Below are 25593 nucleotides of genomic sequence, written 5' to 3'. Positions count from 1 at the left end.
ATATTTATCCATAACTGGGTACTGAAAGGATAAGCTTATTATATCCGGTATAAATAATCTTCTACCGGGGGTAATGTTTATCCATAACCGGGTATCAAAGTGATAAGCTTCTTCAGGAAGCTTATTTCCAATAGAGTACTTAAATAGATAAACATATTTACGGTGGAGTCCCATATGGATAAGCTTCTTCAGGAAGCTTATTTACAACGGAGTACTAAATGAACATCCATAATATAATATATTTATAACACTCCCCCTTGGATGTTCATTAAAAGATAATGTGTCTCATTAAAACCTCACTAGGAAAAACCACGTGGGAAAAAAAATTCTAGTGAAGGAAAAAGAGTACACATATTTAGTAATACGCATTGTTAGGTGCCTCATTAAAAACCTTATAAGGAAAACCCCATTTCTTACCTTTTTTTTTTTTTGAAAATTTATTTTATATTCTTTGTAGGAGCAGATCGAAAAGAAAACTAACCTTTGTCCTTAAGGGTTGATGTTATCGTACTATTTTCTACTTTTCTAATTGATTATTACCACATTTTCTATCGTCAAAAATAATTATAACTTGCTCCACAGTCCAAAAGCATGTCACTTTCAAAAATTCATTAGATGAAAGAAACTTAACAATTAAACCAACTACTAATTTATATATAAGATATTCGTACTCCAAGCAAATATTATATTATATAATAAGGTAAAACCTGCCGTTATTTTCTTCACTTCATTTAAGATGGGTTACTTGTACTTTCATTATTCTCCAAAAAGAAATATCTCACTTAAAAGAAAATTAATTATATTTAACTAAAATGAATATAATAGAATTCTCTTAGATCAATGATCAATTAATTTCCTTTGGTAAGGTGTAAATTTAATTATGAAGAGCTAGCTCCGCATCTTTATTAAGAAAAAAGATGCTATGCAAGCCAATTGACATTATATTTTTATTTCAGGAAACAATTTAAAACGTAATCCTTTCACATTACATCTCTTTAAATAACTTTAGATGAGAAGTTTCTTAATTATTGTTCTTTTATCTATGTTCATAGAAATATTTTCTTAAGAGGAAAAGTTTTTATTACTTTATTCGGCACCTTGTAATTTCTTTTCATTGTCTTTGAAACCGCGTTGGTGTGTATCTCCATTCCAGAAAAGTATGCTTATTTATGTTCTTAGTGCTGTTTATATATATCATAAGAAAAGAGATAAAGATAATGTGCTATTAGTAACTTTATAAATAAATAAATAAATAAAAAGAGCAAGTGGACAATATATGTTTGAACGTTCTGAATACACGGATCACCCCTTTAATCCTAATTCCTAGCTCACAGATAAGGATAATGTGAACATGATGCAACAACAACAACAACAACAACCCAGTATAATCTCACTTAGTGGGATCTGGGGAGGGTAGTGTGTACGCAGACCTTACCCCTACCCTGGGGTAGAGAAGCTGTTTCCAAATAGACCCCCGGCATCCTTCCCTCCAAGAACTTCCCACCTTCCCACCTAATGTATGAGACTAATTAATTATATGTAATTAATTATTTAGTGTCCAATCAAAATATGACACTTGTACCTGTTAATCAATTTTAAAATTATTTTTGTAATATCCACTTTCCCTTAAGAGAGTGAGCACACTCTCTATGCCATGTCAGCACTTAAGGTGGTGTTTATTACACTTTAAAATAGTTAAGGGGGTAATAGAATACCCGAAAAGAAAAAATATATAGTTGGTAATATGGTAATAAGTCAGGGAGATTTTATGCATTATCCCATTAGTTAATCATCACCTGATGTTTTAATAAGTACCCATTGAACCCAAAATTTTCTAAGTCTATAAATGTATAGCGAAGTCCATGTCTAGCGAGATATGCTGATACCATGAATGGAAGGACTATAAACACTACAACATTATTCACCTATAGCTACAAATTCTCGGCTACAAATATGAAAGTCGTGGCTAATACCTTAAAATTGCTACAAAAATTAAAATTTTATAGCTATTTATAATTTCGTAAAATTTATTAGCTACAAAATTAAATTGGCATTGCTAATTCTTTATTTTTGCTATAGTTGCAAACTATCGTAGTAATAACTATTCAAATAGCTACAAATTTATTGCTACAACAAAACTTTGTAGCTAATTGTATATTTTTTGCCACACGTTTAAAATTATTGCAGCAATAGTAATCGTATAGCCACAAAAAAGTTCTTGAAACAAAATGTTATAGCTAAATGAATCTTTTTGCTTCAAGTTATTAAAATATGTGGTAATAAGTGACTTAATAGCTACAAATTTATCGATACAATCCAATTTTATAGCTAATAATAAGTTTTTGCCTCGCGTTTAAAATTACTGTAGCAATAGTAACTTTATAGCCACAAAAAGTACTTGAAACAAAATGCTATAGCTAAATGGATCTTTTTGCTTCAAGTTATTTAAATATGTGGCAATAAGTGACTTAATAGCTACAATTCTATATAATTATATAAAGCAGGGCAATACAAATCTGACGTGGCATCTCTCAAATGCCAGGGTTTCTATTTATCTCTTTTCTTAGAGCTTTGCTTTTTTAAATAAAGAAAAGAATAGTTTCCTACTGATAAATACACATTCCCGTATTTATGTAAATTCTATCGGTTACAGTCACGGCAAAAACCCCAACAATTGCTTCTCCTTAAATTCCTTTCGTAACAGTAACTCACTCTTGCTCTCTTAATTACCATACTTGCTTTCTTTTCAATCCTCTATGTTTTATTACTCATTCTGTTTTTCCAATCGTCACAAAGTTGTTTCTCTCAATTTTCAAGGTAAATCTCATCTTTATCGTTTTGGAACATAGTTATTCTCTTTCATGTTTAGTTTGTTTTCTCTGCATTCTACCTGCAAGATGAAGGTATCTCTACTATTATCTATTCCCAATTTCAATATTTTAAGATTTTGTCCTTTTGTTATTAAATGAATATACTTGATTTTTTTTTTGTAGTTGTCGTTGTTAACTTTTAGAATATTTCACAATTTTTTAACTGTTGCTTATTGCAAGTACTTACCAAGTTTATTATGTGAAAAAATCAAATGAGCAGGGCATGTTATTTGACGCCGATGAAGTGTTCGACAAAAAAACCTATAGAGAGGTATAATTTCCACAACTGCAGGACAAACCACTCAACAAATGCAGGTCGGTAATTCTTTTACACTCTTGTATAGCTGTAGAGAAAAACGAAACAAACGGCCTTGAATAATTGTGATCATTCAATTATACAGTGTCTCTAAATGTTCATTATAATTTAATCATATGGAGTTTCGATTATTAGATTTTTAACTTCCTGTTAATTCATATTTTATTTTGATTATACCGAATTCTTGTATATTAGTATTACTATATTTGCCATGTTATTATTTCCTTCTCCTTTTGGATTTCATCTCCTACAAAAATATTAAGTGGTTGGCCATTCGGTCGAGTCCATCCCTTGAAGTTCTGATTTACGAGCGGCTAATGCATTTAATATACAAAGTAATATTTTAGTAATCAGAAAATGACTTATTTGCAGCAACATTACAATGCTTAGGAAATCTTTTTTAATTTTTTTTTTTGTCATATTCTTGCCTTTTTATCGAATTGTTCTTTCTCTTCCTTAGATCATGTTGTTTCTGCCTTTTTGGGGGGTTTGACATTTAAATAAAGCATAAAGGTAGCTTAAACGGTGATCAATTTTTATGGTTAAAACTTAACATAAAGGTGACAATTAAAGTTGCAAAACTAATAGCTTCTCTTCACACCCCATTTTAACCTTTTAGCTTTCTCAATCAACCAACTATAATTGCCCACCATGATGCGAAAATATCAATCTAACGAGGACAACAGTTGATCTATTGTGATGCTGTTAAAATTGAGAGAATGAAGCTTGTGAAGAGAACACTCAATGGAGAGATGATATAAACTACATGCACTTACTCTTGCAAAAGATACAATACCAATATTTGGCAAATTAGAACCAACAACTTGCTTTTCCTACAAATTTGAAGATGCCTTCTTATCTTTTATCATACAGGATTTGACCATACTTGTCTTTCTCTTCATCCTCTGTTTTTTAGTACTCTTCTTTTTTTTTTCAAATCGCCATAGAGAAGTTGTTTCTCTATGAAATTTAAGTCATTATTTGTTAGTATTATGTGAAATTGAAGTCATAGTTATTACTCTACCTCCAGGCAACAGAGTTTTGAGAATTGCATCGCCCGAAGAGAAGTAGAAAATCAAATATCTATTCTTTTTCTCTATGCTGTTTTCATTCTCAAGTTTATTCTTCATGTGGTCTATAGCCGCTCAATATAGAGTAGTTATTGTTCTTTTCAACTTGACATTTTAGCTTTCATCACTTTCAGTGACTACATTTAGAGGCTAATACTGGAACAAATGAAATTGGCAGCAATTGTGTGGGAACCCCTTTGCTAAAGGGGTTGAGTTTGAGAATAGCTAGGAATCACCTGATTTCTAAGGATCAACTACAATTTGTTGGCTTGTGATTAGTTTTCAACCTGTTACGTTTATTCATTGAGGTATATCATAGTCTAATAACTTGTGTTTGTGATGTACCAAAATCTTTCAACAATGACATCTTTGGCAGAATTCAGTTTGCTAATTATTGAAAGAAGCCAGCATTTGTCTATTTCTTACAGAAAGAAGATAGAAGTTCATATCTTTTATACATAAAAGAACTAGATAAGCTTGGCAATGAGGGAATAAGAATCGTGCTTATCCTTTGCGTTGGAAAGAGAGAGGTGGAAACAGAGATGGAGGTTCAGCGTAGATGGAGCTTTGTTCTATTATATAGTGTTTTGCTTTTGTTTATTTAAAATACCAAGTATCTACCTTCCAAGAACAAGACTTCAATAACAATTTTTTTATTTTGTTGACGTTACACTTTTCGTGCGATTCTTTGTTGCTATAAGAAAGTTTGTACGTCATCTTTATAAATCTGGTCTTCTATAATATAGGATCAATAATACTTTATCTATTTGTTTCATTAGTAGTCTTAAGATGAATTTTCTGTAACTTCAACGAGTATTAAATTGAGTTTTTTTATTTTATTTTAATACTCTTTTGAATTTTTCATACATAGATAAATCTTAAAATGCTTCAGAGGTATAAATTGTATAGAAGTATATGTTCTAACTTCTAACAAAATCAAAGTTATGAATTAACACATAAATTAACCCAAATATGTATTGTTTAGAAAAATTTCACTAATAAATTTTATAATTGCGCGAAATGCGGCAAATTCACTAGTTTATTGATACAATCTAATTTTATAGTTAAAAATAAGTTTTTGCCACGTGTATAAAGTTATTATAGCAATACTAATCTTTTAGCGACAGAAAGTTACTTGAAATATAATATTATTGCTAAATAAATATTTTTGCTTCAAGTTATAAAAAATTTGTAGTAATTGCTGATTTAACAAGTACAATTTTTTTAATAATAAAATTCATAGCTAAATATAAGTTTTTGTCACGCATTTGAAGTTACTGCAGTAATATTTTAGTCACAATAAATAATTTACAAAAAATGTTAAATCTAAAAGAATTATTTTTATTCAAGTTATTAAAAAACGTGGGAATAGTTATATTAATATTTACAACTATTTATTATGACAAATAAATATACCACAAATTCATAGAGACAATAAACTTCTATAGCTAGTTATACTTTTTGTCATGCACATGAAGTTACCATATCGATAATATTATTTTGAACCATAATAAATTATCCGTAATAAACACTCATTTTTCAATAAATATTGGAAAAATGCATAAGTACCCTCCTGACCTATACCCGAATTCCCAACTACACACTTTTTCTTTGCGAGAATCCTATTACCCCCCTAAACTTATTTTAAATGTAATTATTTGCACCCTTAATGCTGACAAAAAAACTCTTGGCAAGTGGTGAGCTACACGCGCCCCCACATGCATTTTTAGTACTTTTTTTATTCTTTCTTCTTTTTCTTATCCTTTTTTCTTATTTCCTATTATTCTCATTTTTATTTTGTTATTTCATTCTCTTTCTTTTTGTTTTGGTCACCGGCGGCATAAAATGGTGGTCGTCGGAATTTTTCAAATACCATTTTTTCCGGCGAATTATTTTTTTCCGGCGACAGATTTTTATCCCGATCTAAGTGTGTTTTATTTTATATATATATATATATATAAATTTTTTTTGAAAGTGTAATTTATGCGTGGGAGGAAGAGCAAAAGAAATAAAAATGAATGTAAGCTGAGAAAATTTTTTCCAGTTAAAATTTCAATACATCATTTTTTCCGGCGTGGGAAGGTTTTTCGATGATGAATTTTTTTCCCCCAAATCTGAGTGTATTTTGCTTTGCTTATGAATAGATCTTTTTGAGAGTTTAATTTTTGTGTGAAAAGAAAAAAATGGAAGAAAAACGGTTAGACAAAGTCGCCGGTGAATGAATATCCGCCGGAATTAGAGAAGAAGCGAAAAAAAAAGTAAAAGAAAAAAGACAAAGAAAAAGGAAAAAAAAAAGTAAGAAAAAATGGTAAAAAAGAATAAAAAATAATCTGAAAAATCGTTTTTTCCTTCTTCTCACTCTCCTTTGGGAGAGTGAAATACACACACTCTGCCACGTCAGCGTTAAGGGTGAAAATAATTCCATTTAAAATAAGTTTAGGGAGGTAATAGGATTCCCGCAAAGAAAAAGTGTGTAGCTGGGATTTCGGGTATAGGTCAGGGGAGTACTGATGCATTTTCCCATAAATATTTTTTCTTTGATTACGAAGTCATTGCAAGAGTTTATCCAAAAAAGAAAAAAATTATGAAAATTGGATTTTGAAATAAAATTTAGATGAAATATATAAAAAATTATTAATTGTATATAAGTTAAGTAAATTAATTCTTAAATAACAAAGATTAAGGTACAAAAAATAATATTCAACAGTAGATCATTTGCATACTTACTTATGACCTCAAAGCTTATCAATTGACTTTTAGAGCTTATCAAGATCATACTTTATTATTTTGTTCCAACTTGTTCTTTTTAAATATTATATATATATATATATATATATATATATATATATATAGTATGTAAAATTCAAATTTCTCTTGTCTTAGAGACATTTATGTATGTTTGGTCCTTTATTTTTTAAAATAAGTGTTTAGAATAATATTGTGTATCTAAGTACTAGTTTTAAAATAAGTACACATAGAGTGAAGACAATGATAGTTTGTAAAGATATTTATTATATGTGTGATCCTTAATTATTTAAAATAAGTATTTATAGTAATTTTATATACTAAGCACTTATTTTCAAAATAATTACTTGTATATTAAGAAGTTTATGGTAATTTTGGTGAATTTAATTTTGACAAATGACCAAAGGTCACAAATACACACAAAGAACACACTAACATTACAAAAAGAAAATTAAAAACTAATTTTAGTGACGGATGATATTCCACAACCCACGGAATTGTGACAGACTTAGGGCGCTACTAAAATAAAAAATAAAAAAATCAAAAATATCTATGGAATTTGACAAAAACAAAATCGATTGCTAATTTTGGCACTGATGTTTGGCAATGAAATCTCGGTGCTAACAATATAGAAATTAATAAAGTTATATTTTTTAAAATATTTTTGCCTAAATATGTAATATAAGAACTGTGAGCACGTAATTTTTGCTTTACGGAAACTACTCCAAAAGAAATCGGAAAAGAAATAAAACAAGTTACCTTCGGGTACAATTTGGAGGATTTGTGTGACATTTTGATAATTATTTTGTCCGTAAATGCTCGCTTTGCTATAGTTAAAAAATACAAAAATACATGCCACATGCATGATACATTTAGGAATTAATTAACCATTATTTGGTTTTAAAAAGCGAAAATCACAAAATATGCATTTCTATTCTATTTTTGTTGTCGTGGTGATTTTATTAAATGTTTTAATTCATGTGATAACTGTTGTTAGGTGTTAATTAATATTTAGGTAATTTAATTTTGGTTTTTAGGAATCTTTGGTTTTAATTATAAGAAGGAAATATTGGATTTGGGCCAAAAATTCAAATGAAATCAGGCCCAAACCAATACAAATGACCCAGTCCAAACCAGGTCTTATTAGAGACGCCCCAAACGACGCCGTATAGGCATCACCCTTTTGAGCCGTTGATTGATTCAGAGGAACGGCCCAGATCAGGCCAATCACTTACCCAAACGACGCCGTATAGGGCCGTCTAATCTCAACCGTTAACCCAATCCCATCCAACGGCCTCAGGCCATTCCCATATGCCCGACCCGTTCAACCCCGGACCAGCCCAACCTCCTTTTAGTGGGAACGACACCGTTCCTCATTTAGTGAAAGATCCTGGCCCTCGATCTCACTTCATCCAACGGCCAGGATCTAACCACCCATTACGTATATAAACCTGCCCCTCTCACCCCACGCCCTAAGCCAGAACCCCCCTCCCCCCCTTAAGTTGTCTCCCTCACCAAACCCCAAATCCCTTAGAACCCTAGCGCCGCCCCCCTTTCCCCTCATCGTAAACTCGGCGACAACAACGCCCGTGACCCCCAGACTAACACCCCTAGGGCACCTCGACCCCCTGAACACAGATCCACAAGCCATGGGTCTCGAATTTTCCACCACCGTCTCGAATATTCATTTGAAGATTCGATCCGGACCCCAACCCATGCCAACCCCCCCCAAATCCATGCCAGGTACTCCCCTGACCTCCCTTGTGACCAAACTAGGCTTGGTTTGGTCCGAATCTAACCAGAAAACCTGAATCCCAAATCTGCCCTAAGAACCCTAGAAATCCAGAATCTGAGTTTTTTTTTGTCCGTTTAAACGAGAAGGTTGGGGTCTAATGGAACTTAATCGAAGTGTTCTCAGTTGAGAACACTTCGATTAAAGTCCGTTCAACCCCAAAAGAGGTTCGATTCAAAATCCGAAACATGGTCGTCTTATTTTCAGTTCTTTAAGGTATTTTCTTTTTCTTTTTATTTTTCTTGCCAGTTCATGTTGTTTGTTTTGTTAATGTTTGTTCGTGTGTTTAAATAGTAGTTGATTTATTTTTGTGTCGACTATTCTGTCCACCTTGCCCGGACCTTTTATTTGGTCGAGTTTTTCTTTATTTACTGATTGGGTGTATGTGTGTAAACTATACAATCGATTGAAATTGAATTTGGTCAATTAATTAGTTTCAAGGGAAACTTTTTGTTTTGGTCAGTACAATTTGAATCACATGTTAATACTGTTGGATTCTGATCATTGGCTTTGATTGTATGTGTTGTGATTCGCGTAGTCGATTCGATATATGTCGTCAATTAGTTTCAGTTTGGAATGATAGTAATTTGACTCATGCTATTTAATTTGATTTACTGAGGCATTGTTGAATCAACTGAGAATTGATTGTCACTGTGTGTTAGTCTGTTAGCTAAATCAGAAAACATTTAAGGATTGATTTATAGCTGCAGTCTAGGATAGATTTCAGATTCTAGTTTAATTGATGGCATATTTACTAATTTTGGACCTTGGGCAGCATGTGCATTGTAGTGTAATGGACAGCATGTGCTGTCAGGACACACTCCTGCTGCCCATACATGTTTAAACTAATAAAAGATAAATCCTTATAATAAGGAAAAAGAGTTTGTCAGGGGAATCTCATGAGGATACCTTTCTTTTAAGTTTTAGGTGGAAAGATAGAAGGTTCACATGGTAGGGGTTCAGCATTTTGGGTGGACTAACCGCTGGGGGAAAAGGGGGCTGTGGTTGGCTATAAAAGAAAGGAGGACACCCCTGAAAATGGAGAGTTTTTCAGCCATCAAAAACCTCCCTAAAAATCTAATTTTTTTTTTGAGTTTTCATAACATAAAGAATCAGAAAAGGAGATAGAATAGGGACATCATTTGAGACGTAGAAGAGTTGGTTTCTTAAAAAAGAGTTGGCATCCAAAACAACAGAGAGACTCTTCCATTAAATTTTTTTCTATTCAGTTTCGAGTTTAGTAGTTGAAGTTGACATCCCAATTTGGTTTTAATTTGCTGGAACTTCTTCCGAGATCTATTGGTCCAGTTTTGGCATAATTCAAAGTTCAGTTGAGTCTTTTGGGTGTTGATTTTTGCTTTTGGATTTACAAATCATTTCGGGTCTTGTTGGAGTGTTGTTTCTGTTTTTGGAATTGGTATTGCTTTTGGTTCGTTACTACTGCTGTTGCTGCTGCCATTCTCTTGTTGTTGCTGCTGATTTCTCTGCATTCTTCTTCTTCTTTTGCGTTTCAATATCCAGGTACACACTAGAACTTCGCATTGATGTAATAGTGAAAGCATGAAATGAAAGATACGAAGGAGTTTAATCATTTGCTGCTGTAATTACAGCTTTATAAATGTTGTTAGATTTGTGTAATTTGTTAGTTTGTAACCCAATAGAGAATACATGAGGTAGCTTGTACTTAATTGAAACCTTAGTTTGTTTAACACTGTTGATTTAGTTGTTTTAGTTGACTGTGTGACGTAGAGTGCACAGGTGTGTAGTATATTGATAGTTAAATCTCATCTCTATTCTTATTTTAAACACGTAAGGCAGGCTGCTTCTAATTTGGCAAAAGACGCAACATAGTTCTAAGTCATTTAAACTAACTCTATCAAATTGGATTTCGTTAGGCAGTCTATAGAACCATGTTCGAATCCCATTAGTAGCAGTTTCTAGTAGTTAATTCCATTAATCTAGTTTAAATAAGTTAGTTTAAATTCAAACTCGAAGAATGTTTAGCGTGAGTTTAACATTTTATTAATCTTATATACAATTTTCTTTATTAAAAATTAGCAAATTAAAAGCATGTTCATCCATGGAATAAGGCACGAAACAATTTCCGCCTCATAAATAATTAATCAGATAATTAACAAGAATTCGGAGTTGGCCAAGCATGTAATTTAATTAGCATGTATTTTCTTTCTTCCATTTTTAGAGACGAACATAATAGAAAAATGAAGTCATTGTAGGTTCATCCTTTCAAAAATGAGACGAGCCTCGCCAGATACATATGCAAATTGCGGGGCCCTCAATGACTGGTCACAATAAATACTTAGAATTTGGGATGGACTGTTTAGTGAATTTCACTGCCTTCCCCAAAGATAATAACGCGTTAGACTCTTTAGGCGCGACTTAATTAAATTACATTCTTAAATTCGGGTGCGCATTTATGTGACCCAAATTCAAATCTCAACGGAGTCGAAATGTGTTAACAACTACGGGTGCATTGATTGTGACGTGGTTCGAGATGCATTTTCACGACGTTGCAATTCTATAAAAATAAATGATAATAATAAAAGCGGTTTAAACTTAATAAAAGCACATAAGTCATAACATGTATTTAAATCAGATATTTAGCCATTATAACAATTTAAGCGACCGTGCTAGAACCACGGGATTCGAGGGTGCCTAACACCTTCCCTCGGGTCAACAGAATTCCTTACTTAGAATTTCTGGTTCGCAGACTTCATTTGGAAAGTCGAAAATTTCCTCGATTTGGGATTCAAGATAAACCGGTGACTTGGGACACCAAAAGCCAAACCTTTCCCAAGTGGCGACTCTGAATTAAATAAATAATCTCATTTCGAATATTGTCACTTAAATTGGAAAAACTCCCTCGCGCATTTATCCTTTGGGGTAGGCGCGCAAAAAGGAGACGTGACAGCTCTGGCGACTCTGCTGGGGACTTAGAACCCAGAATCTCTGGTTCAGGGTTCAAGAATTCGAGCTTAGAATAATTGTTATATTTGGCTTTATTATCTGATCTTTATTACATGTTTGGGCATAACGTGCTAAATGTTGTCTTTTACCGCTTTGATATTATCTGAACTGTATATAAACTATGCCGAAACCCTTCTCTTCTTACCTCCAGGGAGGAGCTTGCTGGTCAAGACTCCCTATTCTGTTAGTGTCATACCCTGAAATAAGAAAGAGGCCGGACAAGTTACAAAGCCGGACGATCTCGCGGGTCCCCGGTACGTAGCCCCCTTCTCGACTCGAGTTGTCCGCTCGGGTACACAGTCTAGAACATATACCCAGGATGAACCTAGCATAACAAAACCTCATGATGGATCCCTAGTAGGAACTCTTATTTGCATCATGTTGCATTTGACATAGGGGACTCAACACAGAGGTTGGGTCCGTCTAGGACAGGCAACCTGAATTGAAAAGACCATCCTGCTGCATCCCATTTGTTTTGCGCATTTATTTGCTTCAGATCTGCATGCTGACCGGTTTCTAAAAAAACTTTAAAAAAAAAGAATAAAAATAGCAGCGTAAGGAGATAATTACTTATTTTTGGAAAAATAAAACCAATGTCCAAGTAGTGTCAAAACCTCGCCGGAATTCTTTTTTTTTTTTAAAAAAAATGAAAACAAAATTTGTCTTTTAGTTTGATTTATTAAAAATTCCAAAAAGGGTATTTGTTTAAAGATAAAATAAAAAAAATTCAAAAATATATAATATTTTTCTTTTGTAGTATCTCTTTCATAAATGCATACTAATAGTCCAAATACTTCCTTAAAAGATTTTTCGAAGTTTCAAAAAAGAGTAAAAAAAAAAAGGGTTTTAAATTCAAAAAAATATATTTCTTTAGTCTTCATCTCTTTTCCAAAAAATAATAAAAGAAAAAATATAAAACATAAAAATCCAAAATATTTTCTCCTTTCCTTTGAAAGATTTTATTAAAAAAAAAAGGATTTAGTCTGTTTCCCCTATTTCTGATCCGCCCGAACTACGCCGGTTTGATTCTCATAGGGTGCGAGATACGTAGGCAACCCCCATCGGGTCCAACCTCCCCTTTTCAAAATAGCCAAAATGTTAGAATTTTAATTTCGTCATGAATGAGTCGGGTAATGCCGTTTTGTCAAGGATAGCCGAATGTTCCCGAAAGGGACGCCGGAAGGCTGACTTTACACAAACGGCCATTATTGGTCATTTTATTTTTTCTAACCAAATTGCCCAACAGCCTTAGGATCCTCGTCCCCGAGGCTCTGTAAGGCCGTGTTTCCCCATGTTGGTTCGTTACTAAAAAAAAGGAGTCATAAATAAATTAAGTGATTGTTTTTGTCAAAAATAGCCAAATATTCCCGAAAGGGACGGCGGAAGGCTGATTTTGCATAAACGGCCACTTTCGGTCATCTTTTAGAATTTTTGATCGGTTGACCCTCACAGCCTTAAAATCTTCATCCCCGAAGTGCTGAAAGGCCGTGTTCGAAAATCGGATCTTCTTTTTTAAAAAAACAAATGTCGTCAAAATATTTTTTTTTTTTGAATCAAATCATTTTTTGCTTAAAGGCACCTTAATAAATGTGCAGGATGAGCACAATGTGAAATGAACACTTTTCAATAATGACTAAAATCTCTGTCAAGTTACGGCAATGGTGGAATGATCTAGGTATTGAAGGGCAAGATGAGGTCAAGAAATATCTGAAAGGTCTCACGGGTTTATTGGAAATCCAGCCTCGGGGAGATATCATAAGAGTTTTGGTCACCTACTGGGACCCAACGCACAATGTTTTCCACTTCTCTAATTTTGAACTCACCCCGACTCTGGAGGAAATGGCTGGGTACATCGGAAATGCTGAACTTCCATTAAGGCAAAAATACCTGGTTGCCCCAAGAGCTGTCACTGTGCATCGATTTCTAGACTCACTAAAAATACTCAGAACGGTCCATAACCCAGATTTAGTCGCGGGTTTTTGTGATCCATGCTTCATATACGACATATATGGTCATGTGGGAGGATTCAATAATCCGATTAACAAGCTATGCAACAAAGGTAGTCGTCAGAAGTGGGATGAGCACAGAAGGGTGGCTTTCATGATAACATTTTTGGGCCTTCTGGTATTTCCGAGGAAAGACGGAAATATTGACCTGAAAATATCCGGGGTCGTCAGTACTTTGCTCACTCAGAACGATAGTACTCTTGCGCCTATGGTGGTATCTGATATCTTTCGAGCTCTCACAGCCTGCAAAGCCGGGGGAATTTCTTCGAAGGGTGTAACTTGCTGCTACAAATATGGATGACTGAACATCTCTGCCATCGTTCTGAGCTTTTGAGCCATGGTTCCTCGAAGAAAACTTGCATAGAAGAGTTTTACACAAGAACCAAAAAGATCAGGCTTCCCAAAGGAGTTATGGCATGGACTTCATTATTTCAGACTCTCACTGCCAGCCAAATACAATGGACACTGGGATGGTTGCCTGTTGATAAAGTCATGTATATGCCAGCATCTAGAACTCACTTTCTACTGATGGGACTTAAGAGCATTCAACCTTACGCGCCCTGCCGAGTCTTGAGACAACTCGGAAGATGCCAGATAGTACCACACGAGGAAGATCTTAGTGCTCAAACAATTGAGATTAGCCCTGACGGACAATTTCCTGAAGCAAAAATCCGCCAGATTTGGAATGATTGTCAACATTTGAAGGCAGATACTTGTGTGCAGGATCGGGCCAAAAGTGAAATGGCGCCAGGTTACCTTGCATGGTACAGAAGAGAACTTGAACACGAAAGGCCGGCTAAAAGACCCCACATCCTGTATTTCGCCGAGTCGTCGCAAAAACAGTGGATTGGTTGGCAAAAGAAAGAGGCTATCGTGCCGAAATCGGAAAACTGAAGCAACAAGTTGAAGGTCTGAAATATGAGCACAACGTGCAAGTTGCTACCGATCTGGGAGAAAAGAATAGGTTGACCCAGGAAAACGAGATGCTCAAGGCCCAGATCAAATAGATGAGGATAGATGTTGATAACCAGCAAAGGATCCGGTCGGATGAACGATTGATAAAAGGTTTAAGGATGGAAATTGGGGAGTGCTGGAGTGAGTCAGAAAATACCATAGCAGGGCTCGAAGCACACTGGGCAAGAAGGACAGAAAAGCATAACCGGCACCTGCGGCAGTTGGAAAGGGATCACGAGCGAACCATTGCCAATCTGAAGGAAAAGGTGGACAGAGCGTTTGAGCAAACCCGAACCCTTGGAGCTGAAAATAGACATTGCCACAAGCTCTTAGCCTAGATGGAAGTAGAAATTCAGCAGTGGCAAAATCAATGCCTCCAGGATTCTCGGGTTATTACAGCCCGTAATGATCAAATAGAGCACCTACTCAAAGAAAAGAGGCAAACCAGGGATAAGATTAGGACCATTGCCCATGCCATCATCAGAAGGTGTCTACGGTGTGAAAACATGACCAGCATTACCGTTCTCTCGGCAGTGATGGTTTATGTCAAGCAGACCATGCATGAGCTGGAACAACTTGAAAGGGATCTCACACCTAGGACCGCAGCGAGGTTGAACGATGCCCCGCGGGCACCAATTCTCGAAACCTTAATGTATTCATAGGTCGAGTCTGTATCTTAGCATCTTCTGTCCGTCTTTTCGCATCAGGGTGTATTAGTCCGTTTGAGTCTGTACTTATTTCAAGGCTTGTTATTTTCCCCTTTTCAAAAATATTAGTTGTAATAGATTGTTTCAGTAATAAAATGTGTGCTTCTTTTACACTAATCTGTTTTGAACTACGTAATGATCTGATTCACGCGGCATCGTGATACATAGGCAATCCTCATCGGATCCGGTCACATTTTTTAACTGCAAATAATGAAAACAATAATAATAGGAAATAATAAAATAAAAAATAAATAATAAAAAATGATGATAAATAAAGGAAAGCCTAAAGAGAAGCCGGAATGACGCATGTCTTCGTTGCAAACATGTAGAAATTCGCTTAACTGTATAGGTGCATCACGCCCCAACGTGCGATTACCTATCTGTTATTTGTTTCAAACTAACCGTTTGCTTGCTGCTGAGTCCTCCAGGTTTTTATAAAAGGTGGTTTGGTTCGGTGGAGGTCTAGCCTCACATTCATACTTCACGAGGTCGAAAGGAAGTGTTCAGTTACCCGTCGTTAAGTCGAGAGGGAGTATTCACACGTACTTCACAAGATCAAAGGGAAGTATAGAGATGTCTTCAGAAATTCCTTTGCCGACAATTCCTGTCTCCGAGGAGAGTTCAATATCGGCCGTCCTAACGCCCGAGTCAACAACTGCTGAGGAAAACAAAATCCTGCGGCTCCGCATATTGGAAATGTTGGATGACTGGAATAACGGAAAAGAGCCACCGAGTGTAATCCCTAGGTTCCCTGAGTTGTTCTCCAGGACAAGTGGGACTTCCAACGTCCCCATAAGCCATCCGACTACCACATTCGGGTACCCAGCCATTCAGCCCACTCTGCTGGATCACCCTCTGATTCTTATCCCCGGATGTCAACGACAGATGTAGCTACGAACATATTCACTGCACCTCCCTGTCCAATCGTGGCACAACCCGCTACACACAGGCCGAATTTTGACTCATCTTTATTCACATTTCAAGCACCATCCTTCTCACTGGAACCAACTCGGTTCACCACCAGCACTCATCCTCAACAACCTCAATACGAGCTTGCACCTGGGCAGGATCAAAACCCCAAAGCTGCTGAACAAGATGAGATGGCAAAAAGAATGAGGAACCTCGAGCAGAGTTTGAAAAACATGCAGGGTTTAAGTGGGCAAAAAAGTGTTTCCTATATCGATCTATGCATGTTCCCTCACATGCACCTACCCGTGGGTTTCAAAACACAAAAGTTTGAAAAGTATGACGGGCACGACGACCCCATTGCTCATCTCAAGAAGTATTGCAACCAATTGAGGGGAGCCGGCGGCGAAGAAGAATTGTTGATGGCATACTTCGGGGAAAGTCTGATAGGAATAGCCTCAGAATGGTATATGGACCAAGAAATATCTCGATGGCATATATGGGATGATCTCGCCAGAGATTTTGTGAGACAATTTCAGTATAATATTGACATTGCACCAGACAGAAATTCTCTGTCAAACTTGAAGAAGAAACCCTCGGAAAGTTTCAGAGAATATGCTATTAAATGGCGCGAGCAGTCATCAAGGGTAAAACCTCCTATGGACGAGATAGAAATGGTCACTACATTTCTCCAGGCTCAAGAATCAGACTATTTCCAGAATATGATGTCATCTATGGGAAAGCCTTTCGCGGAAGCAATCAAGATCGGGGAGATGGTAGAGAATGGTTTGAAAACGGGCAGAATCTTAAGTCAAGCAGCCATAAGGGCAACCTCCCAAGCCGTCCAAAGCGGGTCCGGAGGAATGGCAAGAGGAAAGAAAAAGGAATAAACATCCATGGCAGCATCAAAAGCGAGGGAATATCGTAATCCTAGGCCCCGTGTTCCAGAAAGAACCCTACAGCATTACTACCCCACCAAAATGTGACTTATGCTCCTCAACCCTACATGGTCATGAATACCCAGCCCTATGTCCATCCACCGCAGCAAGCCAATCGAGGCCAAGCTCCACCTCCTAGAAATCAGCCTCCTTACCGGAACCACTATAATCCACAGCCCCCTCAAAATAACTTCCGCCCTCAAGAACCACCTAGAAGACGGACTTTCACACCCATCGGTGAACCATATTCTACCTTGTTCCCAAAGCTAGTCCAGATGGGTTTCCTGCAGCTAGTCCCTCAGACAAGGCACAATCCGGCATCACCTGCTTACAAAGCCGGTGTTAGGTGCGTTTATCATTCAGGAGCAGAAGGGCACGATACAAATGTTTGTTGGACTTTGAGAAGGGTGGTTGAGAACTTAATAGAGCAGGGGAAGATAGTACTAAGGGACGAGGAGGTCCCAAATGTGACCAACAATCCGTTGCCCGCTCACAATAACAGGCCGTTGATTGGAATGATTTGTGAGGACAAAGAATTTGATCCTGCCCTAAAAGCTATAATTGCCATCGTCGATGCAGGGAAAAAGCCTAAAACCACCCCGAAGCTAGAGAAAGGGGAAAAGATGGTTAGTGTTGTCAAGGTTGAGCCCGAAGAGAAGGTCGAGACAAGATAGTAACGATGGTGCCTGTGAGGAATGAAGTTCTTTACGTTCCACGAGGTCGAGCAGAGAAGCCGCAGATATTCAAAGTCAAAAGGGCAAAACCAATGTACGTACCGAAGGGGGCCTATGTGATCCGGGGGACGATTCAACCACCTCGGCTGAATGAGCCAGTGGTTATCAGACGCGTGCCACAGAAGCCGATGACAGACCCGTTTGCAGTACCATAGAACTATCAAAGAATATTGGTTACGTACAAAGGCAGAGAAGTCACGGGGGAATTTCCGGAGAATACTTTCATCGGAAGATATTCAAACACGCAAGAGTTAAACAACGCCACACGGAAACGCTTCCCACCCAAGAAGCCTGTAAGTGTTGAAGAAGCGGAAGCTTTATTCCAAAAGATGAAAATGCCCGACTACGAGGTAGTGGATCAGTTACGCAAGTGCCCCGAGCAAGTATCTATGTTATCTCTGTTGATGAGGTCGGCCAAACATCAAAAGATCTTGCTCAAAACCCTGAACGAAGCATATATACCGGTTGAGAATTCAGTTGAACAATTGGAACGAATGACGGAAAGGTTCTTCGTAGTTAATCAGGTTTCTTTTAGCAAGAACGACTTACTTCCAGAGGAAGCGGCTCACAACAAAGCTTTACATCTGACAGTTAAGTGCGAAGACTACTACGTCAAGCGGGTAATGTTGGATGGGGGTTCAGGTGTTAACATTTGTCTGCTCTTCACGCTGCAGAGAATAGAAATTGGGACTGGAAGAATTTTCCCCAATAGTGTCTGCATAAGGGCTTTTGATGGCGTCAAGAGGGACACTCTCGGGGAGATAGACTTGGTGTTGACTATAGGACCGGCGGAGTTCAAAATAACTTTCCAGGTGCTTGATATGGATACGTCTTACAATTTTCTCCTCGGTAGACCTTGGATTCATGTGGCAGGGGCTATATCTTCCACTCTTCACCAAATGGTGAAGTTTGAATACGAAGATCGGGAAATTGTGGTCCACAGAGAAGACGAACAGTCTATTTATCGGGACCCATCCATCCCATATCTTGAAGCAAGGGAAGAGAGTGAGCACACGGTTTATCAGGCTTTCGAAGTTGTGCTAGCGGAGCAGTATGAAGAAGGAAGACCTTGCCCCCAACCTTTCCTGTCCAACGCCTCAATCATGGTGGCTAAAGAAATGATACGACATGGATTCAGGCCAGGAAAAGGCTAGGACGAACGCTGCAAGGAATAACGGAACCCATCACCTTGCCTTCCACCAAGAAACTTTTTGGGATAGGTTTTTAACCCACTCCAAAAGATGAAGAGTGGGCAAGGAAGAGGAAAAATGAGGGTTGGAAGCTGCCTCGACCATTGCCAAATTTATACGAGACTTTCATCGGACCAAAATACATCGAAGAAGAAGACGACGAGGTTTTCACGGCCGAGGAAATCGAGGAAATATGTGGGGCAATGAGAGGAATGCTCTAGGAAGCTCACATGGTTCAACCGGGAGAAGGCGCAAGCGCCGCTGAGATGCTATATGTGGGGCCAAACGCCAAGTTTCGAAATTGGGAGGCCACGCGTTCCCAACTAGGCAGGAGTCCGGGTAGACCTGTCCTGCCACCTTTCCTGCATCACGAGTTATCCTAGGATATAACTCGGATGTTTTTGCTTAAGTTTTTTGTTTTGAATTCCTGAATTATAAACCTTGTTATCCTACCAATTCCAAGGAATAAAATCAGTATTTCCTCCTTTTTCTTTTATTCTGATTTTTTCTATTTTTCCTTTATTTTTTCCTTTCAGCTATAATAAAGCGTCTTTAAATAATATGACATGCTTGCGGACTTCACGCCCAGATCACAACGAGCTGTTTAATTGTGAAATAATGAACCAAGAACTGGAATATGACGAAGAAGAGGCTTTTAGGGAAATAAATCGAGAATTGGAACACTTTGAGAATAAACCTAAGCTGAATCTGAATGACACTGAACCGGTTAATTTGGGAACTCCTGAAGAAATCTGAGAGACCAAAATAAGCATTCACACGGACGGAAAACGCGAGACGCGATAATTCAACTCCTTTTTGAATTTAAAGATGTGTTTGCTTGGTCATACGATGACATGCCATGATTAGGTGTTGATCTAGTGGTGCATAAATTGCCAATTCACCCTGATTGTCCTCCAGTTCAACAAAAGCAGAGAAAGTTCAAAACTGATGTCAGTGACAATATTAAAGAAGAAATCACCAAGCAGTTGAAAAGGGGAGTAATTCGGGTAGTCTAGTACACCACGTGATTGGCGAATGTAGTTCCAGTGCCAAAACGAGAGCCCAAACGGGTGAGGCGAGAAGATCTTGATCGAAAGCTCCACTGTTCTGAATAGTGAGAAAGACTTTTTGAAATTCGATCAAATCGATCGAGATGGGAAGACTCGGGTATGTGTGGATTATCGAGATTTGAACAGGGCGAGTCCCAAAGACAATTTCCCATTGCCCAACATCCACATCCTTGTTGATAATTGTGCCAAACATGAGATACAGTCTTTCGTAGATTGTTATGCTGGGTATAATCAGGTGTTGATGGATGAAGAAGACGCCGAGAAGACTGCCTTCACTACACCTTGGGGCACTTACTGTTATCGGGTTATGCCATTCGGTCTGAAGAATGCTGGGGCAACTTACATGAGAGCCATGACTGCCATTTTTCATGACATGATGCATCAAGAGATAGAGGTGTATGTGGACGACGTGATAGTCAAGTCCAGGACTCGGGACAATCATATCCAAGACTTGAGGAAATTCTTCGAGAGACTGAGAAAGTACGACTTGAAGCTGAACCCGGCCAAATGCGCCTTCGGGGTCCCATCAGGCAAGCTCTTGGGTTTCATAGTAAGCAGGAGAGGTATCGAGTTAGATCCAACAAAGATAAAATCTATCAGAGATCTACCTCCCCCAAGAACGAAGAAAGACGTGATAAGTCTATTGGGCAGGTTAAACTATATTAGTCGATTCATTGCCCAACTGACTAGCACGTGCGAGCCCATATTTAAGCTATTGAGGAAGGATGCAGCGATCAAATGGACGGCTGAGTGTCAAGAAGCTTTTGACAAGATCAAAGAATATCTTTCAAATCCCCCAGTTTTGGTCTCGCCAGAGCCAGAGAGACCCATGTTCTTGTATCTGACAGTCTTAGAAAATTCTTTCGGTTGCGTCCTCGGTCAACATGACATAACCGAAAAGAAGGAGCAGGCGATCTATTACTTGAGCAAGAAATTCACCGGCTACGAGGCCAAGTACATTTTGCTGGAAAGAACGTGTTGTGCTTTGATGTGGGTTGCTCAAAATTGAGACATTATCTCCAAGCTCACACTACTTACCTCATAAGCAGGTTGGATCCTTTGAAGTACATATTTCAGAAGCCAATGCCTACTGGAAGACTGGCCAAGTGGCAAATCTTGCTTACCGAATTTGACATAGTCTATGTCACCCGCACAACAATGAAAGCCCAGGCGTTAGCAGATCATTTGGCCGAAAACCCGGTTGATGAGGAATACCAACCATTGAGTACTTATTTTCTGGATGAGGAAATAAACACCATAGAAGTAGTCTCGGAAAACGCTCATGTTTGGAAGATGTTCTTTGATTGGGCCGTAAACGCCAAAGGTGTAGGAATTGGGGCAATTTTGTTCTCACCCTCTGGTCAGCACTATCCTGCTACAGCTAGACTGCGTTTTTTTTGCACGAACAATACAGCTGAATATGAAGCCTGCATCATGGGCATGCATATGACGATCGATCATGATGTTGAAGATTTATTGATTATGGGAGATTCTGACATGATTATCCGGCAAGCCCAAGGTGAATGGGAAACTCGGGATGTCAAGCTTATTCCTTACCGATAACACGTGGAGGACCTCGGCAAGCGTTTCAAATCAATAGAGTCAGGTATATCCCGCAGTGTCACAATGAACAGCGGATGCACTTGCTACCTTAGCTTCAATGTTACCCTACCCAGGCAACGCCCACGTCGATCCCTTGGAAATCCAAATCAGGGAAAGACACGGTTACTGTAATGTAATCGAGGCAGGATCGCGTACACAGCCATGGTACCATGATATCAAGAGGTTCTTGAAGATACAAGAATACCCCGAACATGCTATTGGAGATCAAAAGAGGACTATCAGGCGGCATGCGGGAGGTTTCTTTTTGAGCGGCGAGGTATTGTATAAAAGGACCCCGGACCTCAATTTGTTAAGATGTATTGACGCCGAGGAGGCAGGAAGAATCATGCATGAAGTACACGCAGGAGTGTGCGGGCCCCACATGAACGGGTATGTTTTGGCAAAGAAAATCTTTCGAGCAGGTTATTACTGGATGACCATGGAAAATGATTGTTTTAGCTTCGTTCGAAAGTGTCATCAGTGTCAGGTGCACAGTGATTTGATTCATGCGCCTCCCACATAACTACATCACATGTCTGCACCTTGGCCATTTGTTGCTTGGGGCATGGACGCCATTGGTCCTATCAAGCCGAAGGCCTCAAATGGACACAGATTCATATTGGTTGCTATCGACTACTTCACGAAATGGGTAGAAGTTGTCACTCTCAAGTCGGTCACTAAGAAGGATGTGGTGGATTTTGTACATTCAAATCTTATCTGTCATTTCGGTATTCCTGCAACTATCATCACAGATAACGCGGCGAACCTGAATAGTCACTTGATGGGGGATGTATGCGAACAGTTCAAAATAACGCATAGGAACTCCACTCCTTATCGGCCCAAGGCCAATGGCGCTGTTGAAGCAGCAAACAAGAACATCAAGAAGATTTTGAGGAAGACGATCCAGAGTTCCCGACAATGGCATGAACAGTTACCCTTTGCATTGTTAGGATATCGCACTACAGTACGCACATCAGTAGGGGCAACCCCTTACTTGTTGGTGTATGGGACCGAGGCTGTGATACCAGCAGAGGTAGAAATTCCTTCGCTCCAAACCATTGTCGAAGCAGAAATTGAAGATAGCGAGTGGGTTAAGACTCGATTAGAGCAGCTGACTTTGATTGACGAGAAACGAATGGCTGCGGTTTGTCAAAAGTAGTTGTATCAACAAAGAATGGTCCGTTCTTACAACAAGAAAGTCCGACCCAGGAATTTTGAGGTGGCTCAACTGGTACTGAGGCGCATTCTGCCACATCACCAGGAAGCGAAAGGAAAATTTGCTCCTAATTGGAAAGGTCCATACATCATCAAGAAAATATTGTCGAGAGGAGCATTGTATCTGGGCGATATTGAAGGAAATGATCCTGAAACAGCAATGAATGCGGATACAGTCAAAAGGTACTATGTTTGAGTTTACTTCGGTGATATTTCGGCACATTTGAGATGATGAAGGATTTATTCCCACTGCCCAAACACTATCAACTATCTCCACAAGCCCTTTGAGCCGGTTACATTTCTTTGGCTACCTTACAAAAAAAAATCAAAGAAAAAAAAACAAACATTGATTGAGCCTGAACTACGTCTGACTTGATTCCGAAAGGATACGTAGGCAGCCTCTATCTGGAGTTCAGTCACACCATAAATAAAACCCAATTTACCCTGAAATTGAAACCAGGGCACACCAAACAGCTTAAAAGTTTTAGTTTCATCTACCATTCCTTTACTAAGTACAAGTCCTTCAGATCAATTGCCAAAGGCAGGGGAAGCCGAGAGACATCATGATTGGAGGCCGGCACATTCAAATTGAGAGAAATAAAAGGAGAGAGTCTCGCCGGTGAAAACCTTCGGGCACCGTGAGGCGACGGGAGCAGAGAAATCAAAAATGAGAGAGCTTGTTTAGTAAAAACTCGAAAAGAGTGCTATCGAGCGACAACAAGAAGAGAAATGAGAGAGGTCGACTAGCGAAAACCCGCAAAAGGCGCTGTCGGCCGAAAAGATGATTCCACCTCAGAAAGTCTTAGCAAGGTTCCACTGGTTTGGAAACATAGATCCGTTTTGGTTCATGAGGAAACGCAAGTTCGTTAAAGGTCGGGCATCCAGTCCAAAAAGCATGTCATTGTCAATTTAAAGTCAGCATGTTTTCCTCAGATAAGTCTTTCTTGTCCCGAAAGGGACACTTCTCTTTTAAATTTGTTTTCTCCGCCCTTTGTTTTGCTTTTCTTTGAATCCCTTTCATTTTAACCCCAAGTTCCAAATATACTGGAAAGAATAGGTGTCAGGACCGGTTTCACAGAGTTCCGTTTAGTAAGAAGTAAATAGCCCGCTTTAGTGGTACGTCTGTCCAGTCCCGATTGATCATGATGTTGGTTGTCTTCGAAGTAAAGCCACACACACCCACATAAAAAAAACCCCGACAAAGCCCCACAGGGTCTCCCTTTGTACAAATCCCAACAGGGTCTCTCTTTGTAAAAAAATCCCCACAGAGTCTCCTCTTGTAAAAATCCCCCAAAGAGTCTGCCCCAGCTGATCCCCAACGAGTCTGCCTTGCACAAATCCCCACAGAGTCTCCCCAATAAAAATCCCCACTGAGTCTGCCTCGGTAAAAATCCCCAAGCAGAATGGGATGGAAGAACTAAAGCCTTACACGGGCAAATCATCACAAAATCCGGGAATGCGAGTTTGAGCAGTTTAAAAGGTTTTCGCCTGTGAATCCAATCAATGGCAGAGTTTCTCAACAAGAATAAGGACGGGACAAAGCAATTGGAACAATCAAGGCCACCGAACCAACCACCATTTTTCAAACTGACAATTGTTCTTTATTTGGAAAGTTGAAATAGGTGTGATCCAAAGCAACCGTGCAAGAAGCAGGTGTCGCCCAAAAAGAAAAGAAATACGTGAATGCAAGAAACAGCTTTGCAATAAGGAATCTACCCAAAAGGGAAGTTTCCCCAAAATTCTCTCCTGCATTTTACTAAACAAAAAAATTAAATAAAAAAAAGAGAAGTAAGAAGAAAACTAAAAAAAAAAGAGGTTTAGTTAGAATCCCCAATTTCCATTTAGCCAGCATTAGGGCTCCAATCCCTGAGTTGAGCAACTTCCATTTAGCCAGCATTAGGGCTCCAATCCCTGAGTTGCGCGTTTTTCCTGTTAGCCAGCATTAGGGCTCCAATCCCTGAGTTGAGCATTTTTGTCTTAGCCAGCATTAGGGCTCCAATCCCCGAGTTGAGCGTTTTTCCTGTTAGTCAGCATTAGGGCTCCAATCCCTGAGTTGAGCGTTTTTCCTGTTAGCTAGCATTAGGGCTCCATTCCCTGAGTTGAGCATTTTTCCTGTTAGCCAGCATTAGGGCTCCAATCCCTGAGTTGAGCATTTTTGTCTTAGCCAGCATTAGGGCTCCAATCCCTGAGTTGAGCGTTTTTCCTGTTAGCCAGCATTAGGGCTCCAATCCATGAGTTGAGCGTTTTTCCTGTTAGCCAGCATTAGGGCTCCATTCCCTGAGTTGAGCGTTTTTCCTGTTAGCCAGCATTAGGGCTCCAATCCCTGAGTTGCGCGTTTTTTTCTTTATCCAGCATTAGGGCTCCAATCCCTGAGTTGAGAAATTTCCATTTAGCCAGCATTAGGGCTCCAATCCCTGAGTTGAGCAATTTTTCCATTAGCCAGCATTAGGGCTTCAATCCCTGAGTTGAGCATTTTTGTCTTAGCCGACATTA

General features: G+C 38.5%; 1 long non-coding RNA gene across 1 annotated transcript; it reads left to right on the top strand.

The window, feature by feature from the left end:
- Positions 1-2713: 2713 nt before the first annotated feature.
- LOC104224396 (uncharacterized) lies at positions 2714-4452 on the top strand. The gene is made up of 3 exons (XR_011400849.1): positions 2714-2817; positions 3091-3185; positions 4391-4452. It is a non-coding gene; the product is annotated as an uncharacterized lncRNA (long non-coding RNA).
- The last annotated feature ends 21141 nt before the right edge of the window (positions 4453-25593 follow it).

This window comes from Nicotiana sylvestris, chromosome 7, assembly GCF_000393655.2.
Source record: "Nicotiana sylvestris chromosome 7, ASM39365v2, whole genome shotgun sequence".
NCBI lineage: Eukaryota > Viridiplantae > Streptophyta > Magnoliopsida > Solanales > Solanaceae > Nicotiana > Nicotiana sylvestris.
The sequence above is the reverse complement of the archived record's forward strand: the minus strand, read 5'-3'. Positions and strand labels throughout refer to the sequence as shown.